Raw genomic sequence first — 18,887 nt, forward strand, 5'->3', positions numbered from 1 at the left:
TTTCAAACTCTCCATTTTCCATTCCCCACCACCTGGCCGGAGACTTCTTTTGATGGTATTGCATTACAGAAAATAGAAGATGTACAGTTAATACCAAATTTTTCAGGTTGGAGGGAGAATTGAATTTTGCAAAATCAAATCTAGTAGATTGGCATGCTGTTTAACAGTGAACAAAAATAGTGTTCTATACCTCAGTTTCACTTAGCAATGACTCTACCTTCCTCCAGACATTATATTTACCACTCTCTGGGTGAGATTTTAAATTATATTTCACCATTTGGTTATATTTAGATCTTGCTGATGGACTCATCACTTCTGTTTAACCTTCATCTGTAATTCGGTCCAAAATAATTATTACATGTAGTAACTCAAGAACATTAGGTAAAATTACAGAAAATAGGACTGTTCGACCTTGCAATTCAATATGTTTATGGCACATCCTCTAGCTCAATACCATATTCTTGCTTTCCCCCTCTGATGCTTTTGTGTCAAGAAATTAATCAATCTCTTCCTCAAATATATCTAGTAATTTGGTTTCCTTCATGCTCTGTGGAATCGCAAAGATTCACTACCTTTGAATGAAGACATCACACACACACACACACACACACACACACACACACACACACACACACACACACACACACACACACACACACACACACACACACACACACACACACACACACACACACACACCCCCAGTGATGAATAGGAAGGTTGGCGCTGTAATTAACATGGCTAACAGAGTGTATGGTCTTTAAAAGAGGGTGGAGAGAGAGGGGGGGAGAAGGAATGGAGACAACTCAGCGGGCATTAGTGGAAAGAACTCAGCGGACATTACCAGTCGGTTATCCTTGGTTCTGAAAACTACTGCTTACCTTTTTTTCCCAATGAGCCAATGAAATTCACCGGTCAGCACCGGCTACAACCCACTAGAACCTCCTGGCGACCCACCTACGGCACGAGAATTCTCGCTACTCTCGATGGCGGCTTCATTCTCGTCGCCGCTAATTTTTCAACATGTTGAAAAATTTGCGGTGCCCATTATGAGGCCGCGACTAGTTACCAGAATGCGGGAAGTCGTCGCGACCATGAAGGCGACTCCCCGGCAACCACCCGTGAACATGTGGCGACCATGTGGCAACTGCATAGTCTCCTGCAGTCGCATAAAAGGTCGCATAAGTAGGACAGGCCCATAAGTTTAAGAAAAGAGAATTAATGATTTCTGCAGGCAATTCTGTGAGGAGGATGTGCTGTGCCTTTTTTCTCTCCTGCATAATTTAGCTGTGATCAGATATTCCTAAAACACCCAGTTGCTGCAGAACTACTGTTTTCCTTTATAGAAACATAGAAACATAGAAAATAGGTGCAGGAGTAGGCCATTCGGCCCTTCGAGCTTGCACCGCCATTCAATATGATCATGGCTGATCATCCAACTCAGTATCCTGTTCCTGCCTTCTCTCCATACCCCCTGATCCCCTTAGCCACAAGGGCCACATCTAACTCCCTCTTAAATATAGCCAATGAACTGGCCTCAACTACCTTCTGCAGCAGAGAATTCCAGAGATTCACCACTTTCTGTGTGAAAAAAGTTTTCCTCATCTCGGTCCTAAAAGATTTCCCCCTTATCCTTAAACTATGAGACATAGCTTAAGGCTTTGAATTAAAGTAAAATATATTCATGCATATTTATTATTTAAGCAAGGTACTAACCTTGGGTGCAGAGAACACTCGCCTTTCAATTCAGCATAATCTGAAGCTTTTATAATACTTGCATACGAGATCTTCGGCAGGGCTGCCAACTCTCACGCTTTGAGCATGACGCTCACGCATTTCAGCCAATTCTCACGCCCTTACGCTGAAGACAGAATTCTCACGCTGACAGGCTGTCTTCAGTCCCTGCGGAGCTATAGGATCTTTGCTGCACAGTTTGTCTCTTTGCGCTGCATGACAGCGATCTGCACGGATTGGGGAAGCGCGTTGGTCCCGGGTAGCGGGTGTCAGCGCTTTTGTGCACCGTCTGCGAGCGCTGCACTTCCGGCTGCCATGACAACCTCGCTCCCTCCCTCCTGCCCTTCAACTCACACGGCAGCAGCAGCGCCAGCGCCGCCAATCCATGCTGCACCGTGCCCGCCAGGCTCCCCATTGGGCGGCCGGGGAAAGAGAGGGAGGGGAGAAAGAGAGGGAGGGGGAGGAAAGAGGGAGGGGGCGGATGGAGGAGGGGAAGGAAAGGCGTGTGTGTGTCTGTTTCCCTGTGTGTGTCTCCTTGTGTGTGTGTGTGCCTCCCTGTGTGTGTGTGCGTGTCTCTGTGTCTCCCCGTGTGTGTGTGTCTCCCCGTGTGTGTGTGTGTCTCCCCGTGTGTGTGTGTGTGTCCCTGTGTGTGTGTATCTCCCCATGTGTGTGTGTCTTTTGTAAAACATGGGGAGGACCACAATGAGGCCAAACATCTAGGACAGGGTTCGGCAACCTACGGCACACGGGCTTAATCCGGCCCGTAACCTGAAAAACCACGTTTTTTTTCAATTCGTTTTCGCAGGGTCGGGGCAGGCGAGCCGACCTGAGAACTGCAGCCAGTCCCTGGGACGCGAGCTGATCTGGGAACGGCAGCCAGTCCCTGGGCACGCAGAATGCCAATTTGATCATTATGGACAAATTGGGCCAGCCACATACATGTTGTATAACTCTGACTCTATGAAGATCTGAATGGGCTTAGAATTACCATTTAAGCAAAATTGCCCCCACTTTCCCCATTTTGATTCTTGAAATTAATATCCCTTTGCTCTGTTAACAGCGTTAAAGTACTTATGAGGTCGAGTCAGGAAAGGGAACATGTTATTTCTTTTTAGTTTGCTTTAATTTGTTAGTTGATTGTTTGTTGAGTGCCATCATTTCTGAAATGGTCTTAAAGTAACTTAACTGTTTTAAAGCAGTAATAAGTGATTTTTGTCCAAATAATTGGAACTTGCATAAAATGTTTGCATTATTAGTAGGACTGCCAACTCTCACGCATTGAGCGTGAGATTCACGCATTTCCCAAAATTCTCACGCTCTCACGCCGATCTCAAAATTTCTCATGCTCAAATATCTGCGGGTGCTGAAAGTTCAAAATAAAGCAAAAATTGTTTTAGAGGTGAGTAAAAACCATGATGGGAATATCAGGTGAATGCATAGTCTTTTTCCCAGGATATGTGATTCAAGCACTTGGTTTAAAGCAGGGCTATCAAACTACCAGCACCAACCCCCCTCCCCCTTCCTCTCTGAGGCACGGCACACACCTCCCACCCTCACCTCTGGCGGCTCTATGTCCGTCGACCGCTCTGTCCACACCCCATGGAGTTTTAACCCCGGCCCGGAGCCAGAAGCGGACCGGGTGAGTGCCGCCTCCGGAGCCTACTATGGGAGGGGGAACACCCTACCTCCCACACCCTCCCCCCCCCTCGGGCGCTACACTCCCTCACAATTTCTCACTCTCAACTCTCACCCAATGTTGGCAGCCCTGTCTTCGGTTTCCTCCCACGCTCCAAAGACGTACAGGTTTGTAGGTTAATTGGAATGGTGCAAGGGTAAATTGGCCCTAGTGTGGTGAAGAGGGTCACAGGTCGGTGCGGACTCGGTGGGCCGAAGGGCCTGTTTCTGAGCTGTATCTCTATACTAAACTAAACTAACAGTTGCACAAGGTAATCTAACATAATGGGAAAATTATATTAGCATCAGCGTTGTCTCGGTAGCAGCACCTGAAGGACTGGAGAGTGGCCAATGTTGTTACTTTGTTTAAGAAGGGAAGTAGAGCTAATCCAGGGAACTATGGGCTGGCAAGCCTATCCATATACCACCCATATTACTCCCAATGGGAGTAAATCCTATCTTGAAGAATTCTCTCCAATAGTTTCCCTACCACTGACGTGAATAGAGGTTTCTATACCATGTACAGGCAGATTAGACCAGTTTACCATGATACCAAGTTTGGCACAAACATTGTGGGCGAATGGCCCATTCCTGTACTGTGTTCTATTCCTTGGTATAAATTTTATCTTATTTTACTTGAACTGAAGTATATAAATTATTTTCCTAATACTAATAATTAATCTGCAAGGAAATATGCAGTAAATATAAACATGAACCCTGATTTTAAAAATTGCTTTTGAATATAGTTAGACATGGGTGAAATATCAGATGACTGGAGGTTGCTAATGTTTTGCCTCTATTTAAGAAATCGTGCAAGGAATAGCCTGGGAACTGGAGACCAGTAAATTATTTTAACCTGTATGCATCAGCAGTTTGGAATATATTATTTAGTGGCTTCCGGCAACAGTGTGAGTTATTGAAATATACACAAGAGTAGATTAAATGTTTGAAATAATTGGAAAGCTGATGGTTTGAAGATTCACTAGGTGCAGACTAGTAAGATGCAATTTATTACAGAAATGCTGAAATGAACAGTATGTGTAGCGCCCTTTCTGTGACATTTGAGAAGTAATTCGAGTAGTTTATTTCTTCTTTCCGGGACTATAAATAGTGGGAGAAATCTAAACAGTCTTTCATATAAAGCATGTTAATGCAAATGTTGTTAACAATATCTGAGGTCTAAATGTGACATGAGTATGGTGAGCAATCCAGCAGTTGAATTAAGTCGCATCGTGGTCACATTTAAAGCTGCTTTGCAAATTTCTGAAATATTATAGCATTAAAATGGTTCATCTTGTGAAATACTCTTTTTTTTTTTTCCAAAAATAGGAAGAGAAAATATCAATCTAACAGTAAGCATGCAAATTTATAAAGTCATAGAAGCATAGATTCATACAGCGTGGAAAGAGGCCCTTCAGCACAACGTGCCTACGCCAGCCAACATGCTGCATCTAGACTAGTCCCACCTGCCCGCGCTTGGCCCATAACCATCTAAACCTACCTTCTAAACCTACCTTCTAAACCTACCATCTAAACCTATCCTGGCCATGTACCTGTCCAAATGTCTCTTAAACATTACGATAGTACCTGCTTCAACTATTTCCTATGGCAAATCGTTCCTTATGCCCACCACACTTTTGTGTAAAAATGTTACCCCTGAGGTTCCTATTAAATCTTTCCCCCTCATATTAAATCTATGTCTTCTTGTTCTCGATTCCCTACCCTGGACAAAAGACTCTCTATTTTTCCCATCTATTCCTCTCATGATCTTGTATATCTCTATAAGATCACCCCTCATCCTCCTGCGCTCCAAGGAATAATGTCCTACCCTGTGCAAACCTTTACCTATATCTCAGGCCCTTGAGTCCAGGCAACATCCTTACAAATCCTCTCTGCACACATTCCAGCTTGACCACATAATTCCTATAATATGGTGACCAAAACTGAACAGAATTTTCTAAATGTGGCGTCACCAATGTATTTTACAACTGTGACATGACCTCCTAACTTCTATAGTTCATACTCTGACAGATGAAGGCCAATATGCCAAAAGCCTTCTCGACGAACCCTATCTACCAGTGATACCACTTTCAAGGAACTGTGTACCTGCACTCCTAGATTCCCCTGCTCTACAACTTTTCCCAGAGCCCTGCCTTTCACTTTGTAGGTCCAGCCCTTGTTAGACTACCCAAAATGCAACACCTCAAACTTCTCTGTACTAAATTCCATCAACCGTTCCTCAGCCCACCTGTCCCACTGATCAAGAATCTGCTGCAATTTTTGACATCTTCACTATCTGCAATACCACCCACAGTAGTATTATTTGCAAACTTTGATGACAGAGTTTTACCACAGAAAAATAGTTTTAACACTGAATGTGATTCCATTCACAAAATAGGTGGAAAGCTGTACTTGTTTTACTTCCTTTATTTTTGTCAATGTGGGTTTATTTTTAATTATATTAATTACTGTGCAATTCACTTTCTGTCAGTCGAACGTAATCAAACCAGACTTCTTAGTTAACATATTTTATGTATTAGTCATAATTACATTTGTGTGGTGAAGAAGATAATCAATTAATTTGTGATGTGGAAAATCACAACTGAAAAAAATGTTTCACCTTATTTCTAACAGTTAAGAAACTTTTATATATATCAAAATGGTCAATTTTTATATCTGTATCAAACCTGTTCACAAACTTGCATGTTTAAATGTCAACCTCTTTGTTGCAAATGAATGTTAACCTCAAATGTTCTAAGTCGCTTAAAATGCAATGAAATAGCTTATTAGTGAGGTATTACATTAAATGCAGTTGGAACATTAATTGTCCTCTCTACTGCCACAGATATTTTTAGAGCACCTCACGACAATAGAAAAATAGAACTGTATATGAGTAATAGAAATGGAGATGAACATGGCAATTGACAATTAAATTGGCAATTGTCTGAGGAAGGGCCTCGACCCGAAACATCACCTATTTCCTTCGCTCCATCGATGCCGCCTCACCCGCTGAGTTTGTCCAGCATTTTTGTCTACTGACAATTAAATTAATATATTTTTTGTTCGGAGAAATGATTTGGATGTTTAAATATCGTAGCAGTATGAGCTTGGGGTGTTGGAAGATTGTTTTCAAATAAAGGACACATGAAGCAATATTAACTTCAGGAGTAGCATCTTATTGGTCGCCGCTAAATTTACATGTTGAAATTTTTTGGCGATAGTGGGTTTGATGCCAATGAGCGTAGTTTGACTTCTCCTGACGTAGGTGCTAGGATGACGTAGGTTGTTTCCGGTTTTTTCGGCAACCTGCTACGACTATGACAGTCACCGGCAGTTGCCTAAAAAGTCGCCATGGGACAGGCCCATTCATGTTTTAAATTAGGGTGGATGTGCTAATGAGTATGAATTTGGATGGTCGTAGAATGTACAAGGACTTTTGTAAAACACAGGGTGATTGGAGGGTTTTAGAGGCGTCGTAATGGCACCATGCAGGAAAGATGTACTTTTGATATCCCACATATAGACCAAGCTCAATGTTGGTCACTTGGACATTGAGCATTTACCACAGAAAAACATTTCGACTGGATAGAGCCGAGTAGCTGAGCAAACGGGTGAGATGGCAATTTTGAATGCATTCAGTAAGGGGTGAGAAAGACTTATTGTCGGTGGCCTGGGTGCACCCACTGATTCACCACACTACCCACCCTGACCACACTTACATCAGCACACAGCCTTTCCACACTGAGCCCAGGGCCATTCATTGCTGAGGGAGCACTGGTTTACCCCAGTTTTCAGGCAAAGCTGCACATAACAGTGGAAACGGCATGTGTTTGTGCAAGATTACTGCAATACAGTGCATTCAGAAAGTATTCAGACCCCTTCATTTTTTCCACATTTTGTTACGTCACAGCCTTATTTTAAAATTCATTTTTTTTTAATCATCAATCTACACATAATAAATAAGTGAAAACAGGTGTTTAGAAATGTTTGCAAAGTAATTAAAAAGAAATTACCGATATATCACATTTACATAAGTATTCAGACCCTTTACTCGGTACTTTGTTGAGGCACTTTTGGCAGCGATTACAGCCTCAAATCTTCTTGGGTATGACACTACAAGCTTGGCACACCTGTATTTGGGTAATTTTTCCCATTCTTCTCTGCAGATCCTCTCAACCTCTGTCAGGTTGGATGGGGGGGCTCGATGCACAGCTATTTTCAGGTCCCTCCAAAGATATTTGATCGGGTTCAAGTCTGGACTCTGGCTGGGCCACCCAAGGACATTCACAGACTTGTCATGATGCCACCAGTGTTGGCTTGGCTGTGTGCTTAGGGTCGTTACCCTGTTGGAAAGTGAACCTCCGCCACAGTCTGAGGTCCAGAACATTCTGGAGCAGGTTTTCATCAAGCATCTCTCTGTACTTTGCTCTGTTCATCTTTCCCTCAATCCTGATTAGTCTCCCAGTTCCTGCCGCTGAAAAACGTCCCCACAGGATGATGCTGCCACCACTTTGCTTCACAGTAAGTATGGTATTGGCCAGGTGATGAACGGTGCCTGGTTTCCTCCAGATGTGACACTTGGCATTCAGGTCAAACGATTCAATCTTGGTTTCATCAAACCAGAGAATCTTGTTTCTCATGCCTTTTGGCAAACTCCAAGCGGGCTGTCAAGTGCCTTTTACTGAAGAGTGGCTTCAGTCTGGCCACTTTACAATAAAGGCCTGATTGGTGGAGTGCTGCAGACATAGTTGTCCTTCTGGAAGGTTCTGCCATCTCCACAAAGGAACTCTGGAGTTCTTGGTTACCTTTCTGACCAAGGCCCATCTCCCCCGATTGCTCAGTTTGGCCGGGCGGCCAGCTCCATGAAGAGACCTGGTGGTTCCAAAGTTCTTCCAGTTAAGAATGACGGAGGCCACTGTGTTCTTCGGGACCTGCAATGCTTCCAAAATTGTTTTATACCCTTCCCCAGATCTGTGTCTTGACACTGTGGGACCTCATATAGACAGGTGTGTGCCTTTCCAAATCATGTCCAATCAATTTAATTTACCAATGGTGGACTCCAATCAAGTTGTAGAAACATCTCAAGGATAATCAATGGAAACAGGATGAACCTAAGCTCAATTTTGAGTGTCATAGCAAAGGGTCTGAATACTTATGTAAATGTGATGTTTCAGTTATTTCTTTTTAATTACTTTGCAAAATTTTCCAAACACCTGTTTTCACTTCTTCATTCTGGGGTATTGTGTGTAGATTGATGTTAAAAAAAAAAGAATTTAGTCCATTTTAAAATAAGGCTGTAACGTAACAAATGTGGAAAAAGTGAAGGGGTCTGAATCCTTCCTGAATGCGCTGTATATTGCAATATAATTTTTGGTGCTGATTCCATTAGTCTGGATCATAGGCATGTGGCCTGAATGCAAAACGAATTGCAAATGTACTAAAGGAGGAAAGAACTGTTAACAATATTGGTTAACGCATGAGCCAATTTCAGAAATCGGAACAAAGATACAAGGAACTGCAGATGCTGGAATTTTGGGTAAAAAACAAAATATTGGAGTAACTTAACAAATCATCTTTGGAGGGAATGGATAGGTGACGTTTCTTCAGACTTTAAGAAGAGACCCAACCCGAAAAATCATCTGTCCATTTTGTCTAGAGATATTACCTGACATGCTGAGGTACTCCAGCACTTTCTGTTTCATTATAGGAAATCAGAAGTTCAGTGGATTAGTGTTGAAATAGCAGTTGGTAGTCATGGTGCTTAGTGTTGCCAGCTCTTACTTTGTTTAAATCTATAATGTATTGGTACTTGGTTTTGTTCTACTTAAAAATTAACTAGGCATTCTTGGGTATGCAAAGATACTCAACTTAAACAAGAGCTCTAGATTTTGGCGGCGCAGTGGTGGAGCTGCTGGATCAGGTTGGATCCTGACTACGGGTGCTATCTGTATGGAGTTTGTACGTTCTCCCCGTGACTGTGAGGGTTTTCATCGGTCGCTCCGGTTTCCTCCCATACTCCAAAGGCGTACAACTTTGTAGGTTGTAGGAAGGAACTGCAGATATTGGTCTAAACCAAACATAGACAGAAAATGCTGGAGTAACTCAGCGGGACAGGCAACACCTCTGGAGAGAAGGAATGGTTGACATTTTGGGTCAAGACCTTCTTAAGATTGAATCGGGGGAAGAGGAGGGGGAGATACAGAGATAAGGGAGTGTAAGGTGTGAGAACGAGACATCAAAAGGGGGTGGGGATCACTTCCCAGTTCTCTGACCAGTCTGACTGTCCCTGATTACATTTATCTCTGTGTGCTTTGTTGTTACCTACTCCTAACTAACAATGATCTATTCTACATTTTCCTCGATCTGCACCCCCTTTGATGTCACGTCCATTTTTTTTTCTCAAAGGGAATCACATAAAACATGGAACAGAATGGCAAGATTTTGCTGTTTCACTCCTAATTGTTGCTTTTGCAGTGTCTTACTAATTGCCACAAGTGATTGTTAAAAGTAAAAGAAGACGTCTAACGTTCTATTAAGCTGCCCAAAACAGATATTACTCAAAACAGTTGATTGTCCTTGTTGATGTTTTCCATGTGCTCAGCAAATTATTAAGTAAAAATACCTGTCTGCAACAGGAAATCTCTTTTAATCTTCCACCACCTCTCATCCTCCCTCTGGCCTTAACAATCTTCCCACCCATATTTATTTGTCTGTTCGCAACCTTTTATCTGTTGCCTCCTCCACCCACCATCTCTCCGCTGTGCCTTTCGAATATGGATTCACTGTGATTCAAAGATGCTCTTGTGACTATATTAATCTACATACAGAATGTTTACTGCTGAACCTTTGGCTCAATATCAAAAAACATTCTATGGAAGAAGCAATGAGGGTTGACGGTTCTTTTTTTGATAAGTTATTGATTTGAATAGAATCCTGAAAAATTTACATTTTTTGTAACAAAAATGAATAATCTCATGTCTTTTGAGATTATCAAAGGTATTAATGCACTGGTAATGGATTATTCATTCTGGTTGGTAGAATGGTATCAAGAAGACCGATTTAACTAATAAATAATTCATTGTGGTTGATAATATGTTCTTTATATTGTGGTTAAATGAGGATGAAATACTTGAGAACATAAATCTTAAAGAGAATTAGATCTAAAAATGGGTTATTAAAATATGAATGCCAAGTGGCTTACAGTCAGAAATAAGTAATTTTCTTGTTTCTATGTAATATATTTTTACTTCACTTTTACCCTCATTTATTCATGATATTCACTAACAGCTACAGTGCCCTCCATAATGTGTGGGACAAAGACTGATCATTTATTCATTTGCCTCTGTACTCCACAATTTGAGATTTGTAATAGAAACAAATCACATGTGGTCAAAGTGCACATTGTCAGATTTTAATAAAGGCCATTTTATTACATTTTGGTTTCACCATGTAGAAATTACAGCATATATAATATATATATATATATATATATATATATATACATATACACACACACACACACACACACACACATATATACACACACACACATATATATATATATATGTGTGTGTGTGTATGTGTATACAATATATATATACATATATAATATATATATAATATATATATATATATTATAGAGATATAGAGATATAGATATATATATATATATATATAGAGAGAGAGAGAGAGAGAGAGAGAGCGCATCCGATACTTCAACTCGTACTATTAAATTGATGAGGATTGAGTAAAATAAGTAAGTCGGACTGCCGAGAAGTCTGTCATTTTGAAATGAGGAAAAGAACAAAACCAACAAACAAACAAAAAGCTTATGATGAATAATAAAAACAGACTGGTTCCATGATTAGAGGCACACCACAAACTGCTAAACAATGGAAAGAAATGGAGGGAGAAATGCATGGACAAATCTTTCAGGCCATAAATAAGAAGTTCTGAAAACTGGTATGTATTTCATCAAAATTGGGAATAAAATCATTCAGAGTTAAGAGAGTTATCACATCACTTTTGTTCTATCCTTTGTTTTCTCCAAGGCATTATTCTGCAAAGTGCACTGAATTCAAAATAAGCATCTCTAATATATAATATTTTACTTTTAGTTTAGCTTCTCATATTTTTAATCATATTTATGCACAATCATGTGTCATTTTAATCTATTTCAAGATAGTTATACAGAGACAAGAAGATTGAGTTTTAATCTTCTGCATGGACAGTAAAATTAATAGACACAGCTTATAGTGTGAGTGTGTGGATTTCTGAGCTTCTAATTTTTAATATTTTTATGCCTGAATGTGCCCAAAGACTAGCCATAATTGTAGTTATGGGATGTATATTGTATTCAGTTATTATTGAATGCTGTAAAATATTAATTATTATTACCTTGAAAAGTGCTTTAAATGTGTATGGGAGAATCTGCATGAAGTCAGATTTCCATGTCAGGTCATTAATAACCCAGGGAACCCCTGTATTTGGCTGGAAGTTCCAGAATATAAACCTAGCAACAGTGAAGGAATAGAAATATGTTTTTTTGAAAAGGATAGGTATAAATATTGTAATTGGAAAAGCCAATTTCATTAAAATAAGACAGGACCTGGCTGAGGTTGACTGGAATGATCTACTTGCTGGCAAATCTATATCTGCACGTTGGGAAGAATTCAAGTGAGAAAAAGTAGAGACAAAGCAACCCTGTAAGCATAAAAGTCAAGGGTAACAATTTCAAGGAACTCTAAATGTTGAAGGTTGCGAATTGGATAAAGAGGAAATGTATGGCAGGTATAGAAAACTAAAGGTAAGTGAGGCCTGTCAGGAATACAAACAAATATAGGGATATGCTTAAAAAGGAAATTTAGAAAGCAATGAGAGGTTACAAATATCACTGGTGAGCAAGTTTAAGGTTATATGGTCATAAGGTTACGAGAAATAGGAGTAGAATTAGGCCATTCAACCCATCGTCTACTTCGCCATTCAATCATGGCGGATCTATTTCCCTCTTAATCCCATTCTCCTGTCTCCTCCATAACCTCTGACACCTGTACTAATCAAGAATCTAGCTATTTCTGCCTTAAAAATATCCACTGACTTGACCTCCACAGCCTTCTATGGCAAAGAATTCCACATATTCACCACCATCTGACAAAATACATTTGTCAGGTAGACAAAAGTGCTGGAGAAACTCAGCGGGCTCACTAATACAGCACCCGCTGAGTTTCTCCAGCACTTTTGTCTACCTTCGATTTTCCAGCATCTGCAGTTCCTTCTTAAACAAAATAAATTTCTCTTCATCTCCTTCCAAAAAGAACGTCCTTTAATTCTGCTATAACCTCTAGTCCTGGACTCTCCCACTCGTGGAAACATCCTCTCCACATCCACTCTATCCAAGCCTTTCACTATACTGTATGTTTTAATGAGGCCCCCCTTCTTTCTAAACTCCAGCGAGTGCAGACCCAGTGCCGGCAAATGCTCATCATAGGCTGGGATAATTCTTGTAAACCTCCTCTGGACCCTCTCTGGTGGTATGGTGCCTAGAATTGCTCCCAGGTTAATCAGAAGGTGAAGGAAGAAACTGGTTTACACCAAAGGTAGACACAAAATGCTGGAGTAACTCAGTGGGACAGGCAGCAACTCTGGGTAGAAGGAGCGGATGATTTTTTGAGGAGACCCTTCTTCACGTTCAAGACTGAAGAAGGGTCTAGACTTGCAAGGTCACCCATTCCATCTATCCAGCGATGCTGCCTGTCCCTACAGAGTTACTCCAGCATTTTGTGTTTAATTAGATGTTCCATACGTCTTTACAGAAAATGAATAGCCAAGTAAAGCGTAGGACCCATTAGGGGCAGCTTTGTTTGGAGCCAGAAGATACAGGAGTGATCCTGAATGAATACTTTTCATCAGTATTCACTAAGGAAGTGCATTTTGTAGTTGACCAACATAGGAAAGGGAAGGTGAATATCTCCTGCAAGTTTGAAGTCAAAAAGTGGTGGTATATGGCTCAGCTTTAAAAGGGGTAAATGCGTAGGGTCCTATAAGATCTATCCCAGGCTGCTGTGATGGAAAAGTAAAGAGATTGCTGGAGCTTTAAGTGAGATTTTTAGATCCTCACTGATCACAAGTGAGGTTTCTGCTGACGAGAAGACAGCAAATGTGGCTCTTTTATTCAAGAAGGGCATTTGGAAAAAGCTTGGAATAATTATAGACCTGTGACGTCAGTGGTAGGGAAATCATTGGAGAAAGTGCTGAGGAACAGGACTAATGAACGCTTGGGTCGCCAGGAACTAATCAAGGTCAGCAAATATGACATTCTCAAGGACTGATCCTATCTGATCACTTTGACTGATTTTTTTGAAGAGGTAATCAAGTATATCAATGAGAGTGGAGTAGTAGATGTGGTTTACATGAACCTCACTCAGTAAGGCCTTTGACAAGATCCCACATAGGAGAATAGTCCAATTTGGGATCCAGGGCAATTTGGCCAACTGGATCCAAGGTTGACTCAGCAAGGGTAGATAGGATGATGGTCGACTGCTTTTAGTGACTGTCACTAATGATGTTCCACAGGAATAGGTGTTGGAACCTTAGCTATTTGCAATACATGTGAAAGATTTAGATGTAGGTGTAGGATCAGTAAGTTTGCAGATGACACAAAGACTTTCTATGATGTACGTCTTTATGACTATGAGAGTTTCGTGTGAGTCAAGGATAATGTAGAGAGAACAAAACTGGATTGATCTAATACGAGAGCTTGATAGTTGCCATGTACTCGATAGGCCAAAGGGCTAGTTTCTGTGTTTTATGACTCAATGATGCTGTGGTTGTCCATTTAATACATCTTTGTATAATTTCAGCAGCATTTTTTCACTGTTATTTCCAACTGTCGTGCAATAAGTTTAGTTTAGTTTATTGTCACTTGTACCAATTGAAAAGATTTTGTTGCATGCTAACCTGTCAGTGAAAAGATTATACATGATTACAATCGAGTTATCCACAGTGTACAGATACAAAAGCTAAAATACTATTTATTATCCTAATTGCCTCTAGGAGCTGTTTACTTGTAATTTAAATGCAATGATGCCAAAATGGTTCTGAATACCAACATTAATTAACTAGTCTTGTTGGCAATCTTCCTGCTGAAAGCTAAAAATTCAAAGAAAGCATTTTAAAACAATAATCACACAAATGTATTCCCAGTCATGGGGCTCACTCCAGCTTTGGATTTAATCAGTACTAACTACTGCACCACATGGGACAGAATGTCTCCAACGTGATTTGGATCCTGAGCCGAAAGCTATAAAATTGGAATATTAATGATGAGTCAAAGTAGTATTCATTCTCTCCAGACTTTGGCTTGGATTCCCTAACAGCACCGCTTGTCTGTGAATTTCAATATCTTACAAGTTATGCTGATCTGTTGTGCAAATCTAGTCACAAATTTGTAAACCTAATGGTGCTTAACTGCACCTGATTATTCAGTACAAATGGGAGTTTGATGGTGCCGGATTATGGTTTTCCAAATATTACCCAAGCATATTTTTGAATTCATTCCATTTAGATGTTGCACAGTAATGCAATAAATGTCCTAGTGCACCATTAAGTAGAAAGGGAGCATGTGAGACAGGACTCTCATCAGTTTATAGAGAGCTTGGGAATCTGTGTGCCCCCATGAGTTGAAATAAAGTGTGGTTTGAGCCCAGTGACTTGAAAAGGAATTCGGCAAAAAATATCATTTGGTGAGCAAAACAATCAAGATTTCCAAATAGTCTGAAGAATTGGATTTATGCTGTAAAGGGAGGGAATGACCTGGAGTAGTAGTCAATATGGTTTTGTGCAGGGGAGATCATGATTTTTTGAGGCGACTATTAAGAACGTTAATGTTGGGAGCGCAATAGATTTGATTTACATGGACTTTACATTTAGATGTGGTTTACATTGGCAAGGTGTTTGACAAGGTACTGTGTGGTAAGCTAGTTTAGAAGGTTTTGGATATGCAAAGGACTTGAGACATTTGGCAAACTAGATGAAAATTGGTTTGATGATAGAAGTCACTGGAAAGAAATGGGCGAGTGTTTTTCTCACTGGAAGACTGTAATAAGTAGTCTATCACTAATCAGTACTGAGACTTGCTTTGAGTAAACTATTTATGGAAACAGGCCCTTAAGCCCAATTTGGCTCTGTCAACCAAGTTGGCCCATCCACTCTACACCCACATGCCCTTGTTTGGTCCAGGTTGATGGAAGTTAGGGGAGAAATGTGTGTGCACCGTGGGGGTGGGGCTGGAGATTTACTTTAAATTATATAATGGCATGAATATACCAGAGTGAGGCCACACACAGACTGGGAAAACCAGATCCTCTATTCCACATGGGCAGCATGCAACCCAATGGTGGGAATGTCTGACTGCCAAGGCTCTTGCGGCTCCTGCTAATAGCCGGAATACAAGCTAGCCTCTCTTCCCCGTTCCCCGATCTGTCTGTCCTTGGCCTTTTCCCTTCCAGATGGAGGTGATATGCAAGCTGAAAGCACAGCAGCTTGTATTCCGCTAGGGTAGCCTACAACCCAATGGTATGAACATCAACCTCCAATTTCATGACGATGGGGGCTGACCATCTCCATTCTCAGCACCCCCCCCATATCTCTTGCCACACAATACCTAGTTTCTTTCCCCTCTACCTTTTGCTCATCTCCCACCCATTTCTAATCTTAGTACCCCATGTTCCTTTTACCCCCCCCTTCTTATCCCTCCCCCGTCCCCTTCCACTGATATCCCTCCCTTTGACTTTTCCCTACACTTCACTTTTTCTTATCTTGCACTGCTGTCTCCTTTTCACCACCAGCCTTTGTCACTACTCCACACTTCACCCACCCCTCCCTCATCTATTGCCTGGCTTTGCCCCACTCCATCTCACTCCATCGGCTTTCTCCTTCCTACTCCGTCAGTTTGAAGAAGAGAACAAACCCAGAATGTCATCAGTCTATTTCCCTACGCAGATTCTGACTGACCAGCTGAGAACGTATGGGTCTGATTAATACATTTGTAGATGGCGTGAAAATTGCTGCAGTTTAGATAGAGAAGCAGTTGTCTAAGGATACAGTGGGACGGATCAGTTAGAAAGTTGGGCAGAGCGGTGACATGGAACAATTATCAGGTAATGCACCCTAGGAAGGTACATTCTGGTAGGACATATAGAGTGTTAAAGTTAGAGTGCTAGAGAGACCTTGGTGTGCAGTGCTGAAGGTGGTGAGGGTATTTGGTATGTTTGCCTTCAAAGTCAGAGATGTTAAGAATAAAAATTGGGATGTTATGTTGCAGCTGTACAAAACATTGGTCAGGCCACATTTGGAGTATTGTGCTTAGTTCTGGTTCCCAAAGTGGTAGCAAAAGAGATTCAGTAGGATGTTTCCCAGAGTGGAGAGCTGTCATTATAAGGAGAGATTGGGGAGGCTAGGTATCTTCACACTGAAACAGAGGAGGCTGAGGGGTGACCTAATATAGGTCAATAAAATGATGTTGGGGCATGGACAGGGTGGAAGTCAGAATCCCTTTCCAGGACAGGTGAATCTAGAACTAGAGGACATAGGTTTAAGATGAGGGGCAGAAGTTCAAACTAGATCTAAGGGGAAGGTTATCCACACAGAGGATAGTGGTGATCTGGAATGAGCTACCAGAGGAGGTGGTAGAAACAAGTATGATTACAACATTTGAATGGGGTTAATATTCAGATAGGCCCATATTCTTTTATGCCTTTCCTATTGCAGGAAAATAGGATTAGCATTGAATAGCATCAGCTTCTGCCGTTCAATTCTATAATTCCATGAGTCAGATAGAGGATTATCAAAGTTTTACTATACATTGTAATATTGTGTGAGCTATCCTCTACAAACCATGAGTGAAGCGATTATATTGTCCCCGCAGACTAAATGACCAGAGCATTGAATTTAGATCTTAATGAATAATAGCATTTACATTTTATTTATATGCCTGATATCATGTTTACTGTAGCACAGAAATAAGCAGTTTGGCAAAAAAGGCCAACAATGTCAATGTATTTGATCCACTCTGACTGAGTGATAGAATGAGACAGCACTGAATCAGGCCATTCTGCCCAACTCATCCATGCTGATCAAGATGCCCCATTCACATGTACCATTTACCCACATGTGGCTGATATCTCTCTCTAAACCTTTCCACTGCATGTCCACATGACTTTTAAATATTATTATTGCACCTGCCTCAACTGCTTCCTCTGGCTGCTCATTCCATATACCCACCACCCTCTGTGTGAAATACAAAAGGCTGGAATTTTGAGGAGAAAAAAACAGTGCTCAGGGAACAAATCAGGATCATGCAGCATCTGCAGAGGGAACGGGACAGGTACTGTTTTGGGTCGGAATCCTTTATTCTGATAGAGTAGAGGGGGGAAAGCTGGGAAGGGGTGGGGATGGGGCAAAGCCTGGCAAGTGATAAGTGGATACAGGTGAAGGGTGGGGGTGATTGACAGACGACTGGAGATAATGACAATTATGACAACAAGGGTGAAAAAAGGCAAAAGATTGCCAGATAAGGAAAGAAGAGGAGTGAAATATAAAGTTGCAGGGAGAGAAATGAGTGGAAGGGGTCATGGGAGACTAAAGGAAACTGGAAAATGTGGAAAAAATGCCACTAAGATTCCTATTAAATCTTTTCCCTTTCACTTCAAACCTATGCCCTCTCATTTTCTGATTCCCTTATGCTGAGAAAAGGATTCTGTGCATTCACCCTGTCTATTCCATCCAGGACTTTATACACCTCGATAAGATCATTCCTCAGCCTCCTGCTCTCCAAGGTTTGAAGTCCCAGTGTATCTAATCTCTCCTGAAAGCTCAGGCCTTTTAGTCCTGGCAATATTCTCATAAATCTTCTCGACTATTTCCACACTACTTACCATCAGTATATCCTTCTGCCTGTTTCTGTCTTACGTTCTTCAATCAGATGGTACATTCACCATATGCTCACCGTCCTTTGTAGAATAGTTTATCCTGATTTCATTCCTTGATTTAAGGCATCTACCTTATATTCACAGCCTCTGGTCTTGAACTTCCCAATGTCAACCTTTTTTTCTTTTTCTGGAGAATAGAGTATCATTAGATAGTTCTCTGACAGTTTTACTTTTTTTTGTCTTATCTTTGTGTGAATTCCATATAATTTCTCAGAATTGAAATCTGTTCAGTTTAGTTTATTGTCATGTGTACATGTACAGCGAAATGTCCATTTTGAAATGCAATAATCAAAACACTGTGTAAATGGGTATTTTGTCTTTATAAACCTATCAGTGTAGTTGACAAGGTACAGCAGTGGTAGAGTTGCTGCCTTACAGCTTTTTCAGCGCCAGAGACTCAGATTCGATCCCGACTACGGGTGCTGTATGTATGGAGTTTGTACCTTCTCCCCGTGACCACGTGGGTTTCCTCCGAAATCTTCAGTTTCCTCC

At 41.1% G+C, this 18,887-nt stretch overlaps 1 protein-coding gene across 4 annotated transcripts in view; it reads left to right on the forward strand.

The window, feature by feature from the left end:
• iqsec1b (IQ motif and Sec7 domain ArfGEF 1b) overlaps positions 1–18,887 on the forward strand; it is a 434,251-nt gene that overhangs the window by 341,385 nt on the left and 73,979 nt on the right. The window lies entirely within an intron of this gene.

This window comes from Leucoraja erinacea, chromosome 16 (genome assembly GCF_028641065.1).
Source record: "Leucoraja erinacea ecotype New England chromosome 16, Leri_hhj_1, whole genome shotgun sequence".
Taxonomy (NCBI): Eukaryota; Metazoa; Chordata; class Chondrichthyes; order Rajiformes; family Rajidae; genus Leucoraja; species Leucoraja erinaceus.